Below are 12830 nucleotides of genomic sequence, written 5' to 3' on the forward strand. Positions count from 1 at the left end.
CAAAACTGCAAGTTTCATGGACTTCCATCTGAAGATCCCTTTCAGTTCTTAACTGAATTCTTGCAGATATGTGACACTGTTAAGACTAATGGAGTAGATCCTGAAGTCTACAGGCTCATACTTTTCCCGTTTGCTGTAAGAGATAGAGCTAGAATATGGTTAGACTCTCAACCTAAGGATAGCCTGAACTCTTGGGATAAGCTGGTCAAGGCTTTCTTAGCCAAGTTCTTTCCTCCTCAAAAGCTGAGTAAGCATAGAGTGGATGTTCAAACCTTCAGACAGAAAGAAGGTGAATCCCTCTATGAAGCTTGGGAGAGATACAAGGAACTGACCAAAAAGTGTCCTTCTGACATGCTTTCAGAATGGACCATCCTGGATATATTCTATGATGGTCTGTCTGAATTAGCTAAGATGTCATTGGATAATTTTGCAGGTGGATCCATTCACCTAAAGAAAATGCCTGCAGAAGCTCAAGAACTCATTAACATGGTTGCTAATAACCAGTTCATGTACACTTCTGAGAGGAATCCTGTGGGTAATGGGACGCCTCAGAAGAAAGGAGTTCTTGAAATTGATACTCTGAATGCCATATTGGCTCAGAATAAAATATTGACTCAGCGAGTCAATATGATTTCTTAGAGTCTGAATGGAATGCAAGCTGCATCCAATAGTACTCAAGAGGCATCTTCTGAAGAAGAAGCTTATGATCCTAAGAACCCTGCAATAGCAGAGGTGAATTACATGGGTGAACCATATGGAAACACCTATAATCCCTCATGAAAAAATCACCCAAATCTCTCATGGAAGGATCAACAAAAGCCTCAACAAGGCTTTAATAATGGTGGAAGAAACAGGTTTAGCAATAGCAAGCCTTTTCCATCATCCACTCAGCAACAGACAGAGAACTCTGAACAAAATACCTCTAATTTAGCAAACTTAGTCTCTGATCTATCTAAGGCCACTCTGAGTTTCATGAATAAAACAAGGTCCTCCATTAGAAATTTGGAGGCACAAGTGGGCCAGCTGAGTAAGAAGATCACTGAAACCCCTCCTAGTGCTCTCCCAAGCAATACAGAAGAAAATCCAAAAGGAGAGTGCAAGGCCATTGATATAACCATCATGGCCAAATCCAAGGAGGAAGGGGAGGACATGAATCCCTAGGAGGAAGACCTCTTGGGACGTCCAGTGATCAATAAAGAGTTTCCCTCTGAAGAACCAAAGGAATCTGAGACTCATCTAGAGACCATAGAGATTCTATTGAACCTCCTTATGCCATTCATGAGCTCTGATGAGTATTCCTCTTCTGAAGAGAATGAAGATGTTACTGAAGAGCAAGTTGCCAAGTTCCTTGGTGCAATCATGAAGCTGAATGCCAATTTATTTGGTAATAAAACTTGGGGAGATGAACCTCCCCTGTTCACCAATGAACTAAATGCATTGGATCAACTGAGATTGCCTCAGAAGAAACAGGATCCTGGAAAATTCCTAATACCTTGTACCATAGGCACCATAACCTTTGAGAAGGCTCTATGTGACCTTGGGTCAGGAATAAACCTCATGCCACTCTCTGTAATGGAGAAACTGGGAATCTTTGAGGTGTAAGCTGCCAGAATCTCATTAGAGATGGCAGACAACTCAAGAAAAGAGACTTATGGACAAGTAGAGGACGTGTTAGTAAAGGTTGAAGGCCTTTACATCCCTGCTGATTTCATAATCTTGGATACTGGGAAGGATGAGGATGAATCCATCATTCTTGGAAGACCCTTCCTAGCCACAGCAAGAACTGTGATTGATGTAGACAGAGGTGAACTAGTCCTTCAATTGAATAAGGACTCCCTTGTGTTTAAAACTCAAGGTCATCCTTCTGTAAACATGGAAAAGAGGCACAGTAAGCTTCTCTCAGTACAGAGTCAACTAAAGTTCCCACAGTCAAACTCTAAGTTTGGTGTTGGGAGGCCTCAGCCAAACTCTAAGTTTGGTGTTGAACTCCCATATCCAGCTATTGACATTAAAGAAGCGCTTGTTGGGAGGCAACCCAATTTTTATTTATATGATTTTATTTTTATTTTTATTGTTCTTTCATGTTTTATTAGGTTCATGATCATGTGGGGTCACAAAATAAATAGAAAAATCAAAAACAGAATAAAAAATAGCAGAAGAAAAATCACACCCTGGAGGAAGGGCTTACTGGCGTTTAAACGCCAGTAAGGAGCATCTGGCTGGTGTTCAATGCCAGAACAGAGTATGGATCTGGCGTTGAACGCCCAAAACAAGTAGCATCCTGGTGTTCAGACGCCAGGAATGCACACTGAGGAAAGCTGGCACTGAATGCCAGAAACATGCTGCATCTGGGCGCTGAACGCCCAGAACAAGCACCAATTCGGCGTTTAAACGCCAAAATTGCATGCAAAGGCATTTTACATGCCTAATTGGTGCAGGGATGTAATTCCTTGACATCTCAGGATCTGTAGACCCCACAGGATCATCTCAGCATCTGTGGACCCCACAGGATCCCCACCTACCTCAACTCATACTCTCCCCTCTTCTCATTCATCCTCTCTTCCCAATAAACACCCTTCCCCAAAACCCTTCACCAATCACCTCAATCTCTCTCTTCCCTATTACCTATTCACCACTCACATCCACCCACTCTTCCCCATAAACCTACCTCATACACCCCACCTACCTTCAAAATTCAAAATCACTTTCCCACCCAAACCCCCCTAAATGGCCGAACCTAACCCCTCTCCCTCCCTTATATAAACCCCTCCATTCTTCTTCATTTTCACACAACAAAACCTTCTCTTCCTCTTCTTGGCTGAAACACAAACCTCTCTCCCTCTCCTCCATTTCTTCTTCTTCTTCATCTCTTCTTTCTTTTCTTGCTCGAGGGCAAGCAATATTCTAAGTTTGGTGTGGTAAAAGCATAAGCTTTTTGTTTTTCCATTACCATTGATGGCACCTAAGACCGGAGAATCCTCTAGAAAAGGGAAAGGGAAGACAAAAGCTTCCACCTCCAAGTCATGGGAGATAGAAAGATTCATCTCCAAAGCCCATTAAGACCACTTCTATGATGTTGTGGCCAAGAAGAAGGTGATCTCCGAAGTCCCTTTCAAACTCAAGAAAAATGAGTATCCAGAGATCCGACATGAGATCCAAAGAAGAGGTTAGGAAGTTCTAACAAACCCCATCCAACAAGTCGGAATTCTAATGGTTCAAGAGTTCTATGCTAATGCATGGATCACTAGGAACCATGATCAAAGTAAGAACCCAAACCCAAAGAATTATCTTACCATGGTTCGGGGGAAATACTTAGATTTTAGTCCGGAAAATGTGATGTTGGCGTTCAACTTGCCAATGATGGAAGAGAACGCACGCCCCTACACAAGAAGAGTCAACTTTGATCAAAGGTTGGACCAAGTCCTCATAGACATATGTGTGGAAGGAGCTCAATGGAAGATTGACTCAAAAGGCAAACTGGTTCAACTGAGAATACTGGACCTTAAGCCTGTAGCTAGAGGATGGTTGGAGTTCATTCAACGCTTAATCATTCCCACTAGCAACCGGTCTGAAGTTACTATAGACCGGGCCATCATGATCCATAGCATCATGATTGGAGAAGAGGTGGAGGTTCATGAGATTATACCTCAAGAACTCTACAAGGTGGCTGACAAGTCCTCCACTATGGCAAGGTTAGCTTTTCCTCACCTCATTTGCCATCTATGCAACTCGGCTGGGATTGACATAGAGGGAGATATCCTCATTGAAGAGGACAAACCCATCATTAAGAAAAGGATGGAGCAAACAAGAGAGCCTATTCATGGATCTCAAGAGACGCATGAAGAAGCTCATCACCAAGAAATTCCTGAGATGCCTCAAGGGATGCACTTTCTTCCACAGAACTTTTGGGAGCAAATCAACACCTCCCTAGAAGAGCTCAAGGACATCATTGGTACCTCAAGAAGAAAACGCCACCATCACTAAGGTGGACTCATTCCTTGTTCTCAAATTTTCTGTTTTTCATTTTCTTTATGTTAAGTGCTTATCTATATTAGTGTCTTATTACATGATCATTAGTATTTAGTAACCTTGTCTTAAAGTTATGAATGTCCTATGAATCCATCACCTCTCTTAAATGAAAAATGTTTTTAATTCAAAAGAACAAGAAGTACATGAGTTTCGAATTTATCCTTGAACTTAGTTTAATTACATTGATGTGGTGACAATACTTTTTGTTTTCTGAATGAATGCTTGAACAGTGCATATGTCTTTTGAAGTTGTTGTTTATGAATGTTAAATATGTTGGCTCTTGAAAGAATGATGACAAGGAGACATGTTATTTGATAATCTGAAAAATCATGAAAATGATTCTTGAAGCAAGAAAAAGCAGTGAATACAAAGCTTGCTGAAAAAAATGGCGAAAAAAAATAGAAAGAGAAAAAGCAAGCAGAAAAAGCCAAAAGCTCTTAAAACCAAAAGGCAAGAGCAAAAAGCCAGTAGCCCTTAAAACCAAAAGGCAAGGGTAAATAAAAAGGATCCAAGGCTTTGAGCATCAGTGGATAGGAGGGCCTAAAGGAATAAAATCCTGGCCTAAGCGGCTAAACCAAGCTGTCCCTAACCATGTGCTTGTGGCGTGAAGGTGTCAAGTGAAAACTTGAGACTGAGCGGTTAAAGTCAAGGTCCAAAGAAAAAAACAAGAGTGTGCTTAAGAACCCTGGACACCTCTAATTGGGGAGTTTAGCAAAGCTGAGTCACAATCTGAAAAGGTTCACCCAATTATGTGTCTGTGGCATTTATGTATCCGGTGGTAATACTGGAAAACAAAGTGCTTAAGGCCACGGCCAAGACTCATAAAGTAGATGTGTTCAAGAATCAACATACTGAACTAGGAGAATCAATAACACTATCAGAACTCTGAGTTCCTATAGATGCCAATCATTCTGAACTTCAATGGATAAAGTGAGATGCCAAAACTATTCAAGAGGCAAAAAGCTACAAGTCCCGCTCATCTGATTGGAGCTATGTTTCATTGATATTTTGGAATTTATAGTATATTCTCTTCTTTTTATCCTATTTGATTTTTAGTTGCTTGGGGACAAGCAACAATTTAAGTTTGGTGTTGTGATGAGCGGATAATTTATACGCTTTTTGGCATTGTTTTTAGTATGTTTTTAGTAGGATCTAGTTACTTTTAGGGATGTTTTTATTAGTTTTTATGTTAAATTCACATTTCTGGACTTTACTATGAGTTTGTGTGTTTTTCTATGATTTCAGGTATTTTCCGGCTGAAATTGAGGGACTTGAGCAAAAATCAGATTCAGAGGTTGAAGAAGGACTCAAAATTGGTTTTTTTGTGTTTTGCTGTTGGATTCTGACCTCCCTGCACTCAAAGTGGATTTTCTGGAGCTACAAAACTCAAAATGACGCGCTTTTAATTGCGTTAGAAAGTAGACATCCAGGGCTTTCCAGCAATGTATAATAGTCAATAATTTGGCCGATTTTAGACGACGCAAAAGGGCGTTGAACGCCAGTTCTACGCTGCAGTCTGGAGTTAAACGCCAGAAACACGTCACGAACCAGAGTTGAACGCCAAAAACACATTACAACTTGGCGTTCAACTCCAAAAGAAGCCTCAATACGTGTAAACTTCAAGCTCAGCCCAAGCACACACCAAGTGGGCCTCGGAAGTGGATTTATGCATCAATTACTTACTTCTGTAAACCCTAGTAACTAGTTTAGTATAAATAGGACTTTTTACTATTGTATAAAGATATTTGGAACATCTTCGGATCACCTTTGATCAGTTTTATGCTATCTTAGACTTTCATGGGGGCTGGCCATTCGGCCATGCCTGGACCATTATCACTTATGTATTTTCAAACGGTAGAGTTTTTGCACTCCATAGATTAAGGTGTGGAGCTCTACTGTTCCTCATGATTTAATGCAAAGTACTACTATTTTCTATTCAATTCAACTTATTCCGCTTCTAAGATATCCATTCGCACCCAAGAACATGATGAATGTGATTATTATGTGACGCTCATCATCATTCTCACTTATGAACGCGTGCCTAACAAACACTTCCGTTCTACATGCAACCAAGCTAGAATGAGTATCTCTTAAATATCTAATACAGCGGACCGAGTCCGAGTTATTAGTATCTTCGTGGTATAAGTTAGAACCCATGGATGGCCATTCCTGAGATCTGAAAAGTCTAAACCTTGTCTGTGATATTCCGAGTAGGATCTGGGAAGGGATGGCTGTGACGAACTTCAAACTCGCGAGTGCTGGGCGTAGTGACAGACGCAAAAGGATAGTAAATCCTATTCCAGTATGATCGAGAACCTCCAGATGATTAGCCATGCCGTGACAGAGCATTTGAACCATTTTCACAGAGAGGATGGGATGTAGCCATTGACAATGGTGATGCCCTTACAGAAAGCTTGCCATGGAAGGAGTAAGACTGATTGGATGAAGACAGCAGGAAAGCAGAGATTCAGAGGAATGAAAGCATCTCTATACGCTTGTCTAAAATTCTCACCAATGAATTACATAAGTATTTCTATCTTTATTTTCTGTTTATTTATTATTATTATTCGAAAACTCCATAACCATTTGATATCCGCCTGACTGAGATTAACAAGATGACCATAGCTTGCTTCATACCAACAATCTCCGTGGGATCGACCCTTACTCACGTAAGGTTTTATTACTTGGACGACCCAGTGCACTTGCTGGTTAGTTGTGCAAAGTTGTGAAGTTATGTTTGGACAATGGTATTGTGCACCAGTTATTGGCGCCATTGCCAGGGAGAGAACGAACAACAAATTTTACAACCTCAAAGTAGCAATTTCGCATATCATTCATCATTGTCCAATGAAAGACTCACTCTGAACCCATGTAGAATGAGATAACCTTGTGCCGGTTCAATGCATTCATAAGGACGAAGAACAAAGATACATCTTAGATTAGAGAATTAAACACGAATTGAGATAGAACGGTAGTACTTTATTATTCCATAAAACTCAGCAGAGCTCCTCCCTTCAACCTAGGAGGTTTAGAAACTCATATTGATAGAAAATACAATATGGAATTCAAAAATATGCTGGAGGTCTTTGTTTAGAAGGTAATATCCTCCTTTAAATACTAAACCAATGACTAAGAATTACATAAGAAGGGTAAAACAGTCTTTTAGCGCAAAAATCCACTTCTGAGGCCCACTTGGTGAGTGTTTGAGCTGAGCCTTGAGTATCTCCACGAGATAGGGTGGCTCCTTGCCGTTGAACACCTGCTTGGGGGTCCTATTTGGGTGTTGGAATGCTGGCTACTCCTTTGTGGGCGTTAGACGCCAGAATAGGGCAGATGGATGGTGTTGAACGCCAGTTTTGGGCCATCAATTATGAAGTAAAGTATGGACTATTATCCATAGCCATTGAAAACGCTCAATTTGGACTTCTGTAGCTCTAGAAAAGTTCTTTTGAGTGCAAGGATGTCAGATCCTGACAGCATCTACAGTGCTTTCTTTGCCTCTGAATCAGACTTTTGCTCCAACTCCTCAATTTCAGCCAGAAAATACCTGAAATTACATAAAAATATACAAACTCAAAGTTGAATCCAAAAATGTGTATTTTACATTAAAACCTATGAAAAATTAATAAAACTTAAACAAAAAAACATACTGAAAACTATATGAAAATGATGGCAAAAAGTGTATAAAATATCCGCTCATCAAGCATCTCTTAAAGAGATATGGTTCATCCCACAAGTAGTATCTAGTATCATGAATGAGCTTTCGGGCTTGCTACCTACTGTATTCCTTGGGGATGAATCTTATAGCCTTGTAATTTGTAATGTCTGCAAACCAAAGTGTTGTCCGGATAGCAAAGAGTTGCTCATCTGAAAAGGTTTCAGACACCTCAGTAGACGGAGGAGATGTCGCTTCTACTGGTTCAATTCGAGACAAGTGGTTAGCTACTAGATTTTCTGACCCTTTTCTATCTCTAATTTCTATATTAAACTCTTGCAGGAGTAATACCCATCTTATCAGCCTGGGTTTAGAATCCTGCTTGGTGAGTAGATATTTGAGAGCAGCATGGTCAATGTAGATAATGACCTTAGATCCTATTAGATAGGATCTGAACTTGTCAATGTCATAGACCACTGTAAGTAATTTCTTTTCTGTGGTAGTGTAGTTCTTCTGCGTGTCATTTAGAACACGACTAGCATAATAAATGACATGCAGAAGCTTGTCATGTCTCTGTCCCAGAACTGCGCTAATGGCATGGTCATTGGCGTCACACATTAGTTTGAATGGTAAGTCCCAGTTGGGTGCAGAGATAACAAGCACAGTGATAAGCTTAGCTTTCAGGGTCTCAAAGGCCTGCAGACACTCTTGGTCAAAGACAAATGGAGTGTTGGTAGCTAGTAAGTTACACAGGGATTTTGCGATTTTAGAAAAATCCTTTATAAACCTCCTGTAGAATCCTGCATGTCCCAAGAAACTTTTGATTCCTTTGACATTAGTGGGTGGTGGTAATCGCTCAATTACCTCCACCTTAGCTTGATCCACTTCTATTCCCTTGTTCGAAATCCGATGCCCAAGAACAATCCATTCAGTCACCATGAAGTGGCATTTTTCCCATTTAAAACTAGGTTTGTCTCTTGGTATCATTTGAGAACTAGGGCCAGATAGTCAAGGAAGAAGTTAAATGAGTCTCCAAAGATGGAGAAGTCATCCATGAATACTTCAAGGAACTTCTCCACCATATCCGAGAAGATGGAGAGCATACATCTCTGAAAGGTGACAGGTGCATTGCACAGGCCAAATGGCATCTGCCTATAAGCAAACACGCCATATGGGCATGTAAATGCTATCTTTTCTTGGTCCTGAGGATCTACTGAAATTTGATTATAGCCTGAATAGCCATCCAAAAAGCAGTAGAATGCATGACCTGCTAGTCTCTCCAGCATTTGGTATATAAATGGTAAAGGAAAATTATCCTTTCTGGTGGCGTTATTGAGCCTCCTGTAGTCAATGCACATACGCCACCCTGTAACTGTCCTTGTAGGAATCAGTTCATTCTTTTTCATTATGAACCACTGTCATGCCTCCCTTCTTGGGAATAACTTGGACAGGGCTCACCCAGGGGCTGTCAGAGATAGGATAAATAATCCTAGCCTCCCATAATTTTGTGACTTCCTTTTGCACCACTTCTTTCATGGATGGATTCAGTCGCCTTTGTGGTTGTACCACTGGTTTGGCATCATCTTCCAGCAGGATCTTGTGCATACATCGGGTTAGGCTAATGCCCTTAAGGTCACTTATTGTCCACCCTAGAGCTGTCTTGTGTGTCTTTAGCACTTGGATTAGTGCTTTTTCTTTCTGTGGTTCTAAGGCAGAGCTTATAATCACAGGATAGGTATCCCCATCTCCAAGAAATGCATATTTCAAAGAGGATGGTAATGGCTTGAGCTCGAGTTTAGGAGGCTTGTCCTCTTCCTTAGGAGTTTTAAGAGGCTCCTTTATTTCCTCCAGCTCCTCTAAATCAGGCTGAGCATCATAAAAGATGTCGTTCAGCTATTCTTCGAGTCTCTCAGCTATATTCACTTCTTCCACCAGGGAATCAATGATATCAATACTCATGCACTCCTCTGAAGTGTCTGGATGCTGCATGGCTTTGACAGCATTTAGTACGAACTCATTTTATCCTTATGGACTCTTAGGGTTACTTCTCCTTTCTGAACAGCAACGAGAGTCCGTCTTGTAGCTAGGAAAGGTCTTCCTAGAATGAGGGTTGCACCATTGTGCTCATCCATCTCTAGTACCACAAAATCTGTGAGGAAATCAAAGGGTCCAACCCTAACAATCATGTCCTCAATCACGCCGGATGGAAGCTTAACAGAACCATCAGCAAGTTAAAGACATATGTGGGTTGGTTTAACTTCGTGAGTTAAATAGAGTCTCTTTATTAATGATGCAGGTATTAAGTTAATACTTGCTCCGAGATCACATGGGGCTGTCTTTGTACAAGCATCTTCTAAGGTGCAGGGTATCATAAAGCTCCCAGGATCCTTGAGTTTCTCTGGTAAGCACTTTTGGATTACTGCACTGCATTCTTCAGTGAAGAGAACTGTTTTTGTCTCTCCCCAATCCTTCTTATGACTTAAGATGTCTTGCATGAACTTAGCATAAGTAGGTTGATAAACCACTATTTTATGGTTTATCTTGTGCTCATTTGAGTGGTTTTTATCAAGTCCTTACCCACTTATTCATATGATTCGCATGGTTTTATGTTTTCCTTCCTGATTTTGTGCTATGATTGAAAACATGCTTCTTTGGGCTTTAAATTTGCTATGTTTAATCCTCTCTTATTACCATTCGATACCTTGATATGTGTGTTAAGTGATTTCAGAGATTACAGGGCAGGAATGACTCAGAAGATGGAAAGGAAGCATCCAAAAGTGGAAGGAATAAAAGAAATTGAAGGAACTGCAAAGCTGTCCAGCCTGACCCTCTCGCACTAAAACGGTTATAACTTGAGCTACAGAGATCCAAATGAGGCGGTTCCAGTTGCGTTGGAAAGTTATCATCCGTGGCTTCGATTTGATATATAATTTACCATAGTGGCCATACAGCTAGGCGATGCAAACGCGTGCTCTACACGGACACGTTGCAGTGACAAAAATCAGCGTGGCAGATTTCGCCCCCAGCAATTTTTGGGCTGTTTCTGGCCCAGTTTTCGGCCCAAAAACACATATTAGAAGCTATAAAGTGAGGGAATCCATTCATTCAACAATTAAGCTTTAATATACACAATTTTAGGATTAGATGTAGATTTTAGAGAGAGAGGTTCTCTCCTCTCTCTCTTAGGTTAGGATTTAGGATTTCTTCTTCTCAATTTCCAGGTTCAATGTCCCTTCTATTTATTTTCTCAATTTAGTTTATGAACTCTTTATGTTTATATTGATTTTCTATTTAATACAATTTGAGGTATTTCAGATTTGATTTTGCTTTATTTTATTTATGAATGCTTTTAATTTAATTTAAGATATTTTCCTCTTTTTGCTTTGGTTAAGTAATTGGAGACATTTGAGTTATCAAACTCCTTGTGATTGATAATTGTTATCTTACTAGTTGATTTGTATTCCAATAATTCTAGTCTTTTCTTAGGAATTAACTAGGATCTGAGGAATCGAATTAATTTATCCACTTGACTTTCCTTCATAGTTAGAGGTTAACAAAGTCAGAGCAAAATCTAATTCTTATCACAATTGATAAGGATAACTAGGATAGGATGTCCAGTTCTTATACCTTGCCAAGAGTTATTATTATTATTAATTTACTTTATTACTAATTTATTCTCCTTGTTCCCTATTTCAAAAACCCAAAAATATATCTTTTTACATAACCAATAATAAATCATACCTCCCTGCAATTCCTTGAGAAGACGACCCGAGGTTTAAATACTTCGGTTATTATTTTTATTGGGTTTTGTTACTTGTTACAACCAAACTTTTGTAAGAAAGGAATTCTTGTCGGTCTAGAAGCTATACTTACAACCCGAATTTATTGTGAAAATTCTAGATCGCGTGAGAGTTTCGTTCTTCAAAGGTATCTGCTCAAGAGCCTCTGCAAAAGGGAACTTGATCTCAAGTGTCTTGAGATAATTCACAAAGCGGGCAAACTATTTATCCTTTTCTTCTTGTCAGAGCTTCTAAGGATATGGCATCTTGGCCCTGTATTCATCAACTTTAGTTGATGTTGGTTAAATGCCTATAGAAATCGAAGGAGGGTCAGTGGCTTGCTTAGGAAGGGTCTTATCAGCACTTGCATTTATCTGATCATCCCTGGTAGGGCGGTCAACGCCCTTACTTTCTTTTAGGCGTTTAACGCCAAGGGTGGGTATCCCTTCTTGGCGTTGAATCCGAAGAGTGCTGCCACCCTTTGGACGTTAAACGCCAGGAGTGAGCACCCTGATAAACCTTGATTTTTTGGTTTATCTTGTGCTTATTTTGGGGGATTTTATCACCTTTTCTCACATTTATTCAATGAAATAGCATGGTTTTTCAATTCTCCCTTGATTTGTACTTAAATGTGAAAACATTATTTTTAGGCCCTAAAATTAGTGATTTTAATTCACTTTAATTCCATTCGATGCCTTGATATGTTTGTTGAGTGATTTCAGGTTCATAAGGCAAGTATTGGATGGAAGAAGTGAGGAGAAAAGCATGCAAAGTGGGAGAACTCATGAAGAAATGAAGGAACCGTAAAGCTGTCAAGCCTGACCTCTTTGCACTCAATCGACCATAACTTGAACTACAGAGAACCAAATGAGGCAGTTCTAGTTGCGTTAGAAAGCTAACATCCGGGGATTCGAAATGATATAACATTTGCCATAGTTTCCTGACGTATAGGGATGCGCACATGCACTGTACACGCATGCAACGATGGAGCAGCGTGGGTCCACTTTTTGCACTTCGTTGGGGGCAATTTCTAGCTCATTTTGGGCCCAATCCAACTCATTTTTGATGTTATTGAACCCAATGATTGAGGGGAAAATGAACCAAGTAGTCATAGTTTAGTTTTCATCGTGTTTTAGGGTAGAATTCTAGAGAGAGAATCTCTCTCTTCTCTCTAGAATTTAGGGTAGTTTAGTTCAATTTCTCTTGGATCCAACTTTTGATTCTTGTTTTAATTTAGCTTTTCCTCTTAATTTCTTGTTATTACATCTTTGTTCTTCTAGTTTTACTAGTCATTTTCTTATTTTGCTCTCTTTAATGTTAATGAACCATTGTTGGATCTTAATTTTCTTTAATGCAATTTTATGTTT

At 39.9% G+C, this 12830-nt stretch overlaps 1 non-coding gene across 1 annotated transcript; it reads right to left on the bottom strand.

Annotated features, from left to right (window-relative positions):
• Window positions 1–249: 249 nt before the first annotated feature.
• LOC112753951 (small nucleolar RNA R71) lies at window positions 250–357 on the bottom strand. The gene has a single exon (XR_003178310.1). It is a non-coding gene; the product is annotated as a small nucleolar RNA R71 (small nucleolar RNA).
• Between the last annotated feature and the right edge of the window lie 12473 nt (window positions 358–12830).

The sequence above is a fragment of the Arachis hypogaea genome, chromosome 15 (genome assembly GCF_003086295.3).
Source record: "Arachis hypogaea cultivar Tifrunner chromosome 15, arahy.Tifrunner.gnm2.J5K5, whole genome shotgun sequence".
Taxonomy (NCBI): domain Eukaryota; kingdom Viridiplantae; phylum Streptophyta; class Magnoliopsida; order Fabales; family Fabaceae; genus Arachis; species Arachis hypogaea.